The sequence below is a fragment of the Macaca nemestrina genome, chromosome 19 (genome assembly GCF_043159975.1).
Source record: "Macaca nemestrina isolate mMacNem1 chromosome 19, mMacNem.hap1, whole genome shotgun sequence".
In the NCBI taxonomy this organism is placed as follows: Eukaryota; Metazoa; Chordata; class Mammalia; order Primates; family Cercopithecidae; genus Macaca; species Macaca nemestrina.
The window spans coordinates 6261243-6276762 of NC_092143.1; the positions used below are offsets into that span (position 1 = coordinate 6261243).

Genomic DNA, 15520 nt, shown 5'->3' on the forward strand with positions numbered 1-15520 from the left:
GAACAGCATGTCCAGATAGAGTTGGACTTGATTCTTTACATAACAGGAAGTTTTTAAATGTTTTGCTTTGTTTTCATATACAGAGGTAATACATTCAAACAATAGGAAGATATAAATCAGAATATAAACAAAAATTTTGTTTCTAAACTACTCCACCTCCATCTGGCCAAAGTGAATTGTCATTGGTTGGACATGTGGTTTCCACACAGACGGGAAAGGATGGACTGGAGCAGGAGAACATGAAGGCAGGGATAACAGGTGGGAGGTCATGGTGGGAATCTGAGCAGAAGTAACATTTGTGTGCTGTTGGCCTCCTATAATTAAGGGTGTGAGAAAGGGAAGTGGACCAGGACACGGAGCAAAGGATCTTAGGGGAAAATAGTTTACCCTAGTAGTATTTAGGTGGTCAGAGCTTTCCAAACATTAGCAATTCGAAAACAACAGGTAAATCTACTTTGGGATACACTTAAAAATGTCTTTCTCCAGGTTCCTAAATGACAAGACAATATATATATTTTTTTAAATCAAGGGGTTCAGTTTGATATTTATGTTTAGTATTTTTCTTTTGAAGCACTCTCAAACTTACACAACTGTTACAAGTGCAGTTCAAATAACTCTTTTTCTTTTTTAAATGACTGAATCATTTGCGAGTAAATTGCTAACAGGTTGCACCATCACCTCTCAGTACTTTAATGTATATTTGCTACAAACAAGGATAGTCTCCTAATAACATAATCACAGCCACTACAAATCAGGAAATCAACACAACTGATTCTGATGATCTCATACTTAGACGCCCCCATTCACGTTTCCCAAGTTGTCCCAATAATGACCTCATAGCAGAAGGTCCAATTCAGGATCAGGTGCTGTGTTTGGTTGGCCCGTGGCTCTCCTCCCTTCATTCTGGAGTGGCTCCCCAGGCTTGCTGACTATTACAACCTTGACACTTTTGAATGTCACAGGTCAGTTATTTAATAGAATGTCCCTCAATATGAGCTTGTCTCATGTTACGTATTTGATATTGTTTGGCTGTGTCCCCACCCAAATCTCATAATGAATTGTAGTTTCCATAATCCCCACGTGTCATGGGAGGGGCCTGGAGGGAGGTAATTGAACCATAGGGGCGGTTACCTCCATGCTGTTCTCATGATAGTGAGTTCTCATGAGATCTGATGGTTTTATAAGGGGCTTCTCCCCGACTTCGTTCTGCACTCTCCTTGCTGCTGCCATGTGAAGAACGACATGTTTGCTTCCCCTTCCACCATGAAGGTAAGTTTCCGGAGACCTCCCCAGCCATGCAGAACTGTGAGTCAATTAAACTTCTTTTCTTTATAAATTACCCAGTCTCAGGTATTTCTTCAGAGCAGCATGAGAACAGACATACAGCATCTTTGTCAGAAATATTGCAGAAGGGGTGCTGTATTCTCACTGCGTCCTATCAAGGTCATAGGATTTCAATTTGTCCCCTTACCAAACTGTTCCCTGCAGCCGCTGGATGACAATGGTGTCTGGCAGCTTCTCTGAAGTTACTTTTCCCACCTTTGTGATAATTATTTTGTGGGAGGTACTTTGAAACTAGGTAACTCTCCTATTCATCAGCAAACTTTTAACATATTTGTTTCTATCAATGTGGAATCATGGTTTTCTTTTTTTCTCATTGGGTTGTAATCAGTTACCATTATTATTTATTTCTGTGCTCAAATTTTCTCAGGTCTGGCTGGCAGAAGCCCTGGTGAGCTGGCTTCTGTGTTCTCTGATATGTCCCCCACCACTCTCCGGACACTTCCTTTCTGGAATAAGGTGGTTCAGACTCATCCTGTACTTTCCCTGCCACAGCCCTGGAATCAGCCTTTCTTCAAAGAGTGTGCCTTCCTTCTAGTGGAGAGTATTTGGAAACAAAGATCTGGGTGCCAGGCATGCTCATTTCTACTGAGGTGTCACTGCCTCAGTTCCTCTCCAAGAACAGCATCAGGAATGTTAAGTATTCCCCCTCATACATACGCTACACGTTCACTTATATCCTTTCTATTAGGTTGGTGCAAAAGTAATTGCGGTTTTGACATTTAATGGCGAAAACCGCAGTTACTTTTGCACCAACTTAATATATCCGCAGATATTGAAAAGCATGAATTCACCCCTATATCTTCAGTTTCAATACAGCACCACAAGTTCATTCTTGTTTTCTCCTTTGGATGCTTGGCGCTCCCATGCCCACCTGACTCCCATCATCCTGAATCTCTTTCCTCCTCGGGGCATCCCATCCCATCTCCCATCACCCCTCTCCTGCAGATGCCTCGCTTCCTCTCCTGGGCTCTGACAGATTGTGATGAGAGGCTAAGGCATAAGGAGACCCTCCGCAGTAAGCCAGAGCCCCCACCCCTCATGCCTCAGGGCACCCACTCCTGTTTGTGCAGCCCTCACACCCACTCAGGCTCAGAAATGTCACACTCAACCACTGACCTGTAGGATTAAAGATTCTTTTTCATGCCCACAGCATCCTGGCATTCGGATGGATGATGGGCAGAACTCTTGGTTACTTACAGCTCTAAATAAGAGAAGGCTGCCAGATAGGGCCACTTAGGGGTTGCCCCTGAGGACAGGGTAACAGCAAGCTGGCATTGCAGGGGCAGCCTATTAATTGTGAGCTGGGTGTGGAGGGAAGCTAGCTAGGTCTCGCAGCCTCCCTGTGGATTGGCTAATTTGAATAATTCTGTGGTCATATCCTAGTTGTCTGGTACCTGGCCCCAGAGCTATTAAGGCTGGTATATAGTGGACATTGACGATGAGAGCCTGATAAGGGAATTGGTTGGGGTGTGGACTTAATTAACTGCTCAGAAAGGGAACTGACCAGCCTCTATCCTCAAAATCCGGTCAAGCATTAAATGGATACAGCATTAAAAAAAACTGATATGGTTTGGATTTGTGTCCCCACACAAATCTCATTTCAAATTGTAATCCCCATATGTCTGGGGAAGGTTCTGATGGGAGGTGATTGGATCATGGGGCCAGTTTCCCCCATGCTGTTCTCGTGATGGTGAGTGAGTTCTCACGAGATCGGATGGTTTAAAAGCGTGTGGCACTTAACCCCCCTCGCTTTCTCGCTCTGACCACAATGTGAAGAAGGTCCTTGCCTCCCCTTCATATTCTGGGAGGCCTCCCAGTCATGCTTCCTGTTAAACCTGCAGAACTGTGAGTTAATTACACCTCTTTTCTTCATAAATTACCCAGCCAGTCTCACGTAATTCTTTATAGCAATGTGAAAATGAACTAATACAGTAACAAACCAGTTTCCAGCCACTCCTTCTAAGCCCTGCCTCCTCTACCACACACCCCAATCACTCCACCTGGGCCTTAAGGAGTGCTTATTCCACCAGCTTCAGGTGCTGCCTTGCTCTGCTCCACTTAATGTCTTTAGGAATCAACAGTGGGTGAAGGGGAGATATTTCTAAAGGATTAAATATGCTAACATCATGTAAGTTCTGTGTGTCATAAACGTTCACAGATTATACCCAGTAGAAATACTAGCTTTTTGCGGGGACTGACCATCTTAATACTGTGTGTGTTGAAATGCAGTTGTCAGACACATGAAAAGAAAGCATTTACTAATCATACTCCTTTGTCAGAGAGAAAGCTTTTTGTTTGCAAAGCAAGAGGAATTATTGTGCTGGGGTATCTTGACTACAAAGAAAAAATCACGAGGCAGGGCTTGTTGAGCTGAATCAATTCAAGAAAAGTAACAGGTGCAAACTCTTAATCATGCAGTTGGCAAAGAAAATAAGTTTGAGTTACAAGAAAGCATACCTACCACTAGTGTGGAAAAAAAGGACATGCTTTTTATTTCAAGTAAACTCCAGATGCAAAATCTTGTCTGATTCAAAATTAGGTCAGAGATCTGACCATCCTTTGGAAAGTTGACTTTTATATGTAACTTCATAGTTGTCTCTTATTTTCATGAACATCCACCTAAGTCTAATGATCATAACTTCTTCGGAAACAAAATGTTCTCATGGGAAAATCTATGGAAACTATTTTCCCAATGCTTGTAATGGAAAGAGGTTGTGCCTTTAACACATTGGATGGTTTCAGGCACCTGTGAACCTTTGGTGCGTGGAATGTCATGGCATTTACCTGCAGGCTAGGGAGTGTTGTGGTCTTCTGTGGCTGCAAGGCATAACCCCAGGTTCCTGTGAGCTATGAGGAATATGAGCCAGGTCACTGCCAGGTACCTCTCGAGCTGCAAAAGCCCCTGGGGCTGCGAGGCAGGCTCACTAATCACCGCTCTGGGAATTCAACACAAGGCAAGAAAGGAGGGGGGTGCGTAGGACACCCAAATAAATGAGCGCTGCTGTGGGGAAATGAAAGGCATGTTCGAGAGCAGCTGAATGGCAGCTCTACTTTGCCCACTGCAGCCATGGAGGTCCACCAGGCTCCCAGGGAAGAGCTTAGCAGAAAAGGCTGGGCTGCGGGCAAAGCGGGTTAAAGGTGCAGCCACAGACCATGTCAGGTCCCCTGCCACCAGCACAACATGCAAGCCCCAGCAGGGATGCAGGATGCTTGCTCACACACCCATCACTGCAGCTGCGCAGGACGTTGTGGGTGTCAGTTTGTTCCTGAAAATGACATGCAGAGATGAGTGCATGCCCTGAGAAATGTGTAAACACTGGGGATTTGTCAGGTTTTAGAGTCACATGGGGTGGGGCACACAGGTCATCAGCCTCTTTCTCCTGCCTCAGCCTGGACAGCGGGTCTGTGCCAACCCCCTCACTTTACCTTCTGGCCTCCTGGCGATGATAAAAATGAACTCTGAGAGGTGCTCCTCGGGAAAATGCGTGTTTACCGCTTGACATACAGTCACATGATTGAGTTAGTGAAATGGCTATAAGAAATACATGAATCTTTGGGTGTTTGGTTCAGAAAAGTGCCCAGAGATGCAAGATGAAACACCTGTGATTTCTCACTGACTTAATCTTGGGAAAGGAGAAAGTGAAAAATTCACCATGGAATAATAGTAGCTTTCATTTTTAAAAGTTGGAACCTTATTGTGTACCAGGCATTATGCAACAAGCTTCACCTATATTTTTTAAAATCCTCCCAAAACACTATGGGCAGTTGGTATGAAAAGCGGCATTTACAATGAGGAACTGAGCAGAGAGGTTAAATACCCAGAGGTACATATCTGGTACTAGACAAAGCTAGGATTGGCCTGGACAAAGCTAGGATTGGCCTGATTCTAAAGCCCACGGCCTGTTGTCCCATATCTCCACCTGTGCACCCATGGTGCCGGGCGGTGGATGATGGATTATGAACATTTCACACAAGAAAAGGTCGTCATGTAGGTATTTAGCAGAGCTTAAATAAACACATGCAGTAAAGCTCATTCTGTCTAACAGGGATAAGGCTGTTTGAAAGAACTATGTCTTAAATCAGTGAAACTGGTATGTACTAACACAAAGAACTGAGAATAACCAAGTCACTTTGAAGACGTGGAAGGTGGCAGGGCTTGCTCTACCACATGGGAAGGCTTTCTGTAACGCCACAGGAAATTAGAGTGCCCTTTGGTGCAAGAAAAGAGTAAACAGACAAATGGGGCAGAACACAGAACTCAGAAACGGACGCACACCGAAGGACAGCTGTTTTAAGGCAAAGGTGGCATCTCAGAGCAGTGGGGGAAGAATGGACATTTTCATAATGACGCTGGGACAATTATATAGCCATCTGGAAGAAAGAAAAGTGGACCTACTTATACCAAGCCCTAAATGTGGAAAGCAAAGTAAGGAAGTTTCAGGAAGACAATATGGGCAGTATTTCCACGTTCCGTCATCTCTGACGGGCACTCAAGTTGGGAACCATTCTTTTACTTTTTTAGAAATAGGACTCTCACTTTTCTTAGGAAACATACTCTCTCTTTTGATAACTCTTGCTGGAATATTCCTCTCCAAGTTGAATCAGCCCAGAGGCGACACCTGCCCATAAGTAACCTTCAGAAAAGTATGACTCATTGGTCTTATTTCCCCCCACTGGGGGTTGGTAGAACTCTAACCCTGACTGGTCTCACCTGAGTTTTTAAAGGGGAAGAGGAGATGGGCCTCAAAGCATCAACTAAAAAAGCCGTAGGAACAATCTATGTTGCATCAAAGCAGACAGTGCTCTATCTTCTCAGGGCTATAAGGGACATCTTAGTCATCTACAATCAACTCTGAAAAACAAAAGGAAAGTTTTATTATGTAATGTATATATAAAGAGAGCAGGGCATTTGACTCTGCCATTTTAGCCACAATGATGTTTGTTGGGTGCATTATTTTAACAAACTAGACTTGGTGGAAATAACATCTAAAATAAAACTCAGAGGAGTTAAAACTTCACATAAGAACATTAGCCTGGGAAGAAATAATGGTCATTTCAGAAAATGCTCAGGGGCAGACAATTTGATAGGGATCAAAAAAATCAATGAATCAAATTTATATTGTGAAATTTACATGGACAAGAATTGGTCCCAATGAGAAGGAAAAACTGAAAACAGTTCACTTACGCAGTCTTGGTAATTAAACGATCAAGTTGCTTTAATGGCATTTAGTCTTGCTATAATTCTGAGAAAAATATTTTATTGATAAATAGAGCCTAAACATCCTCAGGGTTAAAATAGTAAGGTTAAAACATTCTAAACATTCTAAACATTCTATATTGATTTGAAATATCAAGTGCCTCTTAACTGCACTGTTCTTTAAGCAAAAGTTAGGTATTTTAATAACAGAGACTAGAAGTAATAATGAACAAATAAATGCAATTTGATTTGTCGAAGTCACGAGATTCTAAGTACAGTTTATTTGTAATTTTATTAATGTTGCTATAGTAAAATATTTTAAAATGAGAAATTTAGTTCACGGTTACATTAATTCCACTATTAAACTCTGATGTAAGTAGACTCGAGCCAGCAATAAAAATGATTGGATCTTTTATTTACATGTAACCTACATCCCAGCAGTCTTATATTGGCCCCAATTCTTGTGTTTGTGCAATGCACGCTGATCTTTGCACTATTAGGGCAAGAATTGCTGTTGTCTTGGAATAAGATACTAAGTGACTGTCTGCTTGCTTACAGATTTATAGACCCCATCTACCCATTTTCCCAGAACAAGATACTTTCTTTCCATAATAAGATTCCGTTGGCCACTGTTTTGCAGCTAAATTGCGAATTTGTTCTATTATTGGTTTCACTTAAGTGGAATGAATGGCCATGCCGGAGAAATGCGCTTCTGTGGCAGCCCTGTAAAATGACTATGCTGATGTATCTGTTTAGTAAGGGCTCCATGGACAGCTGAAATAGACCTGTATGATGCCTGACCTGAAATTGTAGGCGTTTGCTCTTCTCTTTCACAAGGAGATAATTATGGTACATCTATAACTGTTGTAAAAAGAGATTCTCAAAGCTATATTGTATAAAAAAGTCCCCAGTCCCCAGATGGTAAAACTTTGTTTCACGGAGGGGCAAAAACGGAAAACCTGCCACACTGCCATTAGGAAAATGTTGAAAGTTTTATTCTGGAGGCAGATAATGCATTATAGTCTCATGGTTTATATTCCCATCACTTTTATTCCTCAAGGGTGTTATTAAATTAGGAAGTATAACCATGCATTTTAATCACTATGATTTAAGAAAATCCTAATAGCAACAGTGAATATTACTTCTGTGTACAGAATCTCCCCTGTCCCCATCTGTGGATGTGAGAAAATCGTTCCCTTAGTTGTGAATATGGGTTTGAAACTTGTTCCTGTATCAGGAGTTAAATATGGCTTCTCGGACAGAATACTTAGGATTGCCTTCAATTATTTTAAATACTCGAGTCTCCCCATGAAAATGGTGAGAGGATCGTGTAGCACATGAATGTGAGCCCTTTGTTTCAGATTTCAGCATGAGCTCCGGATTTTAGATGTACACATTCTCTGTGAGCCACAGCTGATACTTCACACTTAAGTAGCAGGCTCTTGCTCACACTTCATGCCACTCATTCTAAAACTCAGGCCAAGAAAACTGTTCTTCCCCTAACAATAACAAGGGACCCTCAGAAGGAAAGTCAGCAGGCATTTATTTTGTGCTTCTTCAGCACAAGGCAACACCCTGGCTACTTTGGATTCCAAGAGGAAAGGACATGGACAACCAGAGAAACAGACCATGACGTGTGCCATGTCCCAGTTCTGTGCTCTGTGCAGGGAAGAAGGGGAGATGAGGTCTGAGGAGGGAATGAAAAAGTCACCATGGACCTTTGATGCAGGGCAGGTGAGCCCCAACTTGGGGCCTAACCCAGGAGGCTTCCTGGCTTCAGCTAGGAAAGAATTTAAGGGTAAGCTGGTGGTAGAAGAAAACAGGTTTATTAAGGTGGCAGTTATAGCTCCGTGACTGCACCTGCAGAGCAGGGCTACCCACAGGTGGTGCACTGAGAATAGCTGCTCAAAGGCCCTTCTGCAGCCGTATTTATACCCACTTTAAATTACATGCAAACTAAGGGGCAGATCGTGCAGACATTTCTAGAAAAAGGGTGGTAACATTTGGGTCACCAGGTTGTTGCCATGGAAAGGGGCAGTGGCGTCTGCATGTTACTATGGCAATGGTAAACTGACATCCACACTGGTGGGCGTGTCTTAGGAGAGGTGTATCTGCCTCTTCCTTGTTTTAGCTAGTCCTCAATTTGGTCTGGTGTCCAAATTCCACCTTTGGAGTCCAATTGTGCTTCCTACCTCATCTTGAAATACGGGTTGATTTTTGTTTTGTAAAACTGAGGTTATCCAGGTAGGGAGACAAGCATAAGAAAAAAGAAAAGGGAAGAACATGTGGGGAAAATGCAGCTTCCTTTTCAGTGTTCAATAGACCCAATTTTTAAACTAAGTATTGAGTATAACAGTTGATCTCAAAGTGCAGCAAGTGCTCAACAAGTGTGTGGAAAGGAGAAGGTAGGAGATAAATCACAGGGCCGGGAGAGAGGTAGGCAGAGGAGGAGGAGAACTGGAGAAAAAGAAAGAGCTGGGGTCGGGCTTTGGGTAGAGGCCAAAAAGACACCAGGCAAGGTGGCCTGGAGCTGAGGAGGGCCCAGGGGAAAGTGGAATGGGCAGGCTGCTTTCTCCCAAGGCCCAGTGTTTTCCTCTTCTTTGCCTACATAATCCAAATATTTTAATATTCTTATTACAAAGTCTTTTACTCATAGATATTTTTGATATGGGTATAACATTTTAACTTTGTTGTTTGTCAGTGTTTGTCAGTAATACCAGTATGATTCTTTATTTTTTCAATCCATGCATGCTGCTTACATACATAGTCTATACATTATCTACTGGCACTCTTTTTTTTTTTTTTTTTCTGAGACAGTCTTGCTCTGTTGCAGTGCAGTGGTTCGATCACGGCTCACTGCAGCCTCAACCTCCTCAGCTCAAGTGATCTTCGCACCTCAGCTTCCTGAGTCGCTGAGACTACAGGTGGATGTCACCACCTGCAGCTAATTTTTCTATTTTTGTAGAGATGGGAGTCTCCCTATGTTGCCCAGGATAGTTTTGAACTCCTGAGCTCAAGCAGTGCTCTTGGCTCGGTCTTCCATAGTGTTGGGATTATACGCGTGTGCCTCCACACCTGGCTACTGGCACTCTTTAGTTAGATATTTTCATAGATGCCATAAATACTTGGTGTATGTTGCCAGAGGCGATGACGCATTTCTGAGTTCTATACAACAGGCAGAAAGGTTCATGTCCACCATTTCAGGAGCACAATTTTGGGAAAAAATATTAAAATACTATATATTTTATATAGTTTGCTATAATTTCTTTTTCTAAATAAATACATGACCACATCCAGCTTAATTGATTTCACACATGAATCACCTCAAACCTTCAAGTTTTCCCTTTTTAGATGACCTCAAATATGTACCCTTCATGCTATATAGGCCACACAGCAGCCTCTGTAAAAATAGAGTGGAAACATGTTTTTGTGCAAAATTCAAATGCTCCGTCTTCTCTGTTAGGGCTGCAAGGGACGTTCCTGGTCCAGGAGATATTCATGGTCTGGGAGGCTTCCTGTCTCAAACTCTGGCTTAGAGGTCAAGGCTGCCACTGACTGTCTGGGCCAAGCCAGGCTCTGCCTTTCTTTGGCCCTGTGATGTCAGGTGGGTTCCTTCAATTTTCTGTGTCCCAGTTTGCTTGTAAGTGAAGTTGCCATGGCAGAAGAACCTCATGGGGTGTGAGAGGAATAATGGGGCCAAGCACCTACACCAGTAACTGACTCCCATGTCCATCTGGGAGGCCAGCTGACCAGATGTTGAGGTGAGGGAAGGAAATCACTGCCTTTGCAGTACTGAGAACCTGTCAGCTGAAGCTGTTGGTCTCAGAGTGCGAAGCGTTGTTCCCTGTACCTTGAGGACGTCTGTGAAAGGGCCACTTGAGAGAGCTGTGGTGGGAGAAGCAGAGGGAGAATGTTCGCTGGGCCCCACAGCAAGAGAGCATCGCGCCTTGCCCACAGGTCAGTGGCAGACACCCTCATCTGGGCCGCAGCCTGTGCTCGTCACCCACTCTGATCTGCAAACCCTCGGCTCCTGCGTGGCACACTGCAGGCACCGGCGGTCCCAGCCTGTCCCCAGCCTCCCGAACGCAGCTTAGCGAAGGATCCTGGGGCTGGTCAGAGTGACTAAGTGGGCCCCCAGACGATCTCTTGTCATTTGGTTCAACCCCAAAGCTTAGAGCCAAAGGGAAGCCCAGGAAAAAACAGCGAGGGAGGGACATTTAAGTGTTTAACAGCTAAGCGATGAATGATCAAGATCCAAGGAGGAGCCACGTCCTCAGGAAGGCCCCTCTCCTCTCCCACCCAGAGCCACTGCACTGTGGTCGGCGCTGTCTGTCATAGCCACAGGCCATCCATTGGCCACAGCGTCTGCAGTCTCTTCTGCTCTGGTGTGATGGAGATCCAAGGCACTGACTCTGCAGATAGATTGTGGATGCAGCCAGTGGGGAGGTGGCTGTGCCACTGACTCACGCCAGACACAGTAATGGGCAGTCACCGCAGGTCACGAGGCCGCTGGCAGTAATCCTAGCAGTGCATCCTCATCTGCTGGGACACAAGGGCCAGCAGGGTGTGTGGCTGATGGGGCTGAGGCTTTGCTTTCATTGCTCAGATGAGATTTCACCTCATCTGTGCCAGTCATATTTCCTACCTGGTACTTCTGTCTTTGTGTTTGTCTCTATATTCTATTTATCTCTTCTTCTGTCCCTGTCTCTCTGATTCTGTATCTGTCTCTCTGCCCCCCACTTTTTGCCTCTGTCTTTGTTTTAGTCCCTGTCTCTCCGTTTCTGTTTTTCTCTCTTGTTTTCTCTGTCTCTTCCCCCATCCTCATCGGGGACACAGAATTCTGGCTGACCACACTGATTTTAGGGGTGGGTTTTAGGTGGAATCTGCTGTATGTTGACAGGCCTCTTCTGTGCAGTGCAAACACCAGGATGAGTGGAGAGCTCATTTCTTACCGCTGTCTGGGTCTAGGAGGCTAAGTGCAGAATGTGTGGTGAAACCAAACCAGCACAACTCTGTGGAAGTGGCTGTGAGAGGATTGTTAGCCGATTAAACACCAAGACCTTAGATTAATTTAATAATGCCCATGTTTTGATAGACTTCAGAGATGTTTGAAGGCAACAGCTCAACTGATCCCAGGAAGAAGATGAAGGGTGATGGAAAATATTAGTGGAAGAACTCATGAGAGCATCAGGATGCCCCGATCTGCTGAGGCTCTCCTCTGTCAGCCCAGCCACCACTTTTAGGCTGATTGTTTTAGGCTTGATGGTTTAAGAGATTAAAAAAGAAAGGGGGGTGTTGAGAAAGACCTGATCCTGCTCCTCTCCCATCCCAGCCTTATCTTAGCCACCTGCTAGTATTTACCTTTGCTGAGTGTGGGAGTCAGTCACCTGCTGAGCTTGTTACAGCACAGCTGTGGATTCAGCAGGGCTGGGCTGGGCTGGGGCTGGGATTCTGCAGTTCCAAGAAGCTCCCAGGAGATGCTGACTGTGGGTCTGTCCAGGGACTGCGCTTCCAGCAGCAAGGGCAGGAAGTCGAGAAGAAGCTATTCCTGTTACCCAGAGCGAAGGACATTGGCTGACACTCATTTTACTCAAAGTCAAGATTACGGTGCCTTAAAATTCAGAGCCCGGGGTTGGCACCTCTTTTCTTTTGTGCTGCCTGCCTCAGAAACAGACGGGATGTGGCTTTTGGGAAAAGTCGGACCCTGCATCCTCTCCTTTTTTTAGGAGACTCTGCACAGACAGTTGAGCCGGTAAGTAGGACAGGAAATATTTCAGAGCTGGTGTTTTGTATCCCTGAACTTGATCTCAAGCCTGGGGGGGAGGCAGCAGATCCCACGCCCAAGCCACATCCTGCAGCTGAGCACACACACCTCTCAACTGCCACATGGTCGCGTTGTATCTTCAGACAGTTTTGCTATCTAATTGAACTTTGTAGCAAGAGCATTTGTTTTATTTTTCAGATTTTGCCAGGAATTTCAGGAAAGGGAATTTCCCCCAATGTAATTCAACTATTTTTGGGGTGGGAGAGATTCATGTAATTAATTAAACTATTAGGCATATTAATAAAAAATAAAATATATTAATATCAAACTTAGATTTAGCTAATAATTAGACAAATGACCTTCAAGTCAGAGATTCTGCCTTATTCACTGAATATCCCCAGTGCCTAATTTAGCGTCTAATAGCTGCTCAAGAAATACTGACTTCAATTCCTAGTGCAGGTGTTGCTGTGGACTGAATGTCTGTGTTTCCCCAACCCAGGTTCATACGTAGGAGCTCAAATCCACAGCATGATGTGATTTGGAGATGGGGCCTTTAGGAGGTGAATAGGTTGTGGGACTGGAGCCCCCTGATGGGATTAGTGCCCTCATATGAAGAGACACCAGAGAGATTCTCGCTCTCTCTCTCTCTCTCTCTGCCATGTCAAGACACAGAGAAAAGGTGGCTGTCTGCAAGCCAGGGAGAGAGTTCTCATCAGAAACAGTCAGTGGGCACCTTGGTCAGGCATGGCAAACTTTCAGAAGTGCGAGAAATAAATGTCTGTTGTTTAAGCCACCCAGCCCCTGGATTTTTTCTACTGCAGCCCAAGCTAAGGCAGGTAGCAAAATGGATTGATTTCATGTGAGCTTCTAGCCAGGTGTTCCTGGGGTGAGACCTTTTGAAGAAGCATCATACTTCTGCCTTTGTGGAGGTCTTGACAGTCAGTATCCAAGGACTTGGGTGTCCTGGAAATTGCAATCTTAGTTGAACTGTTTTATCTAATGCTGGTCCCCGGAGAACTTTTGCATAAGGGAAATCTGTCTTTGTTGTGTGCGATGGGTAGCTTTATGTGTCCACTTAGCCAAGCCATCGTACTCAGTGAAGTTATCAAACATGAATGTAGGTGCTGCTGCTGCGAAGGCGTTGTGTGGATGTGGTCACAGTCACAGTCAGCTGACTCAGCAAAGGAGATGCCCCTCTGTAATCTGGGCTGCGTCCAGTCACTTGAGGGCCTCAAGGGCACAGATGGAGGTTTCTGGGAGGAGAAGGAATTCTGCCTCAAAACTGCAGCATCCGTTCCTGCCCGAGTTTCCATTCGGCAGCCTGCCCTATGGATTGTGGCCTTCCTACCCCACAAACATGTGAGCCAACTCCTTCAGGTCCCTCTCCTGTTGGATCTGTTTCTCTGGAGAAGGCCGATTGACACCATGTGCTCTACATTGTTTGCTGAGCCCCCGCCTCTGGCGTCCTTCCTTCCTCTCTATGCCCAGTGGCCTCTCGCTGTCACCTGCTGTGGGTCCCCCCTACTCAGATGCACTCCTCCAGTAGGCCCACTCCGTGCTCCAGAACTGACCTTGTTGCTCAGGACCATGTGTCTCGACCCAGGGAGCTCTTGGGAGGTTGTCAGGAGAGAGACAGTGGATTAGGGCAGTGGTCCCCCAAGTCCAGCTTCCTGCGAGTCACTGGAGTCAGTTAACATGCAACTCGCTGGGCCCCACCCCCAGAGTTTCTGGCTCAGAGCATCTGGGTTGGGGCCATGGAATCCGAATTTCCTTTTAAAGAAATTTTTTAAATTATACTTTAAGTTCTGGGATACATGTGCAGAACATGCAGGTTTGTTGCATAGGTATACATGTGCAATGGTGGTTTGCTGCACCCATCAACCCATCATCTACATTAGGTGTTTCTCCTAATGCCATCCCTCCCCTAGCTCCCAACCCCCAGCATCACACACATGGGGCCCTGCAGTGTGTGATGTTCACCTCCCTGTGCCCATATGTTCTCATTGTTCAACTCCCACTTATGAGTGAGAACATGCAGTGTTTGGTTAGCTGTTCCTGTGTTAGTTTGTTGAGAATGATGGTTTCCAGTTTCATCCATGTCCCTGCAAAGGACACGAACTCATCCTTTTTTATGGCTGCATAGTATTCCATGGTGTATATGTGCCACATTATCTTTAACCAATCTATCACTGATGGGCATTTGAGTTGGTTCCAAGTCTTTGCTATTGTGAATAATGCTGCAATACACATATGTGTGCATGTGTCTTTATAGTAGAATGATTTATAAACCTTTGGGTATATACCCAGTAATGGGATTGCTGGGTCAAATGATATTTCTAGTTCTAGATCCTTGAGGACTCACCACACTGTCTTCCACAATGGTTGAACTAATTTACACTCCCACAAACAGTGTAAAAGCGTTCCTATTTCTCCACATCCTCTCCAGCATCTGTTGTATCCTGACTTTTTAAATGATTGCCATTCTAACTGGTGTGAGATGGTATCTGATTGTGGTTTTGATTTGCATTTTTCTAATGAACAGTGATGATGAGGTTTTTTTTTCATTTGTTTGTTGGCCGCATAGATGTCTTCTTTTGAAAAGTGTCTCTTCATATTCTTCACCCATTTTTTGATGGGGTTGTTTTTTTCTTGTAAATTTGTTTAAGTTCTTTGTAGATTCTAGATACTAGCCCTTTGTCAGATTAATAGATTGCAAACATTTTCTCCCATTCTGTGGGTTGCCTATTCACTCTGATGATAGTTTCTTTTGCTATGCAGAAGCTCTTTAGTTTAATTACATCCCATTTGTCAATTCTGGCTTTTGTTGCCATTGCTTTTGGTGTTTTATGAAGTCTTTGCCCATGTCTATCTCATGAATGGTACGGCCTAGGTTTTCTTCTAGGGTTTTTATGGTTTTAGGTCTTAGGTTTAAATCTTTAATCCATCTTGAGTTAATTTTTGTATAATGTGTAAGGAAGGGGCCCAGTTTCAGTTTTCTGCATATGGCTAGCCAGTTTTCCCAACATCATTTATTAAATAGGGAATCCTTTCCCCATTGCTTGTTTTTGTCATATTTCTCAAAGATCAGATGGTTGTAGGTGTGTGGTGTTATTTCTGAGGCCTTTGTTCTGTTCATTGGTCTATATATCTGTTTTGGTACCAGTACCATGCGTTTTGGTTACTGTAGCCTTGTAGTATAGTTTGAAGTTGGGTAC

The 15520-nt window shown here is 44.4% G+C and overlaps 1 long non-coding RNA gene across 1 annotated transcript in view; it reads left to right on the forward strand.

Moving 5' to 3' along the window:
* The first annotated feature begins 11482 nt into the window (after positions 1–11482).
* The window catches only part of LOC105489339 (uncharacterized), a 273282-nt gene continuing 269244 nt past the window's right edge, over positions 11483–15520 (forward strand). Inside the window, exon 1 of the long non-coding RNA XR_011616761.1 lies at positions 11483–12293. This is a non-coding gene — a long non-coding RNA (uncharacterized lncRNA). The remainder of the gene's footprint in view (positions 12294–15520) is intronic.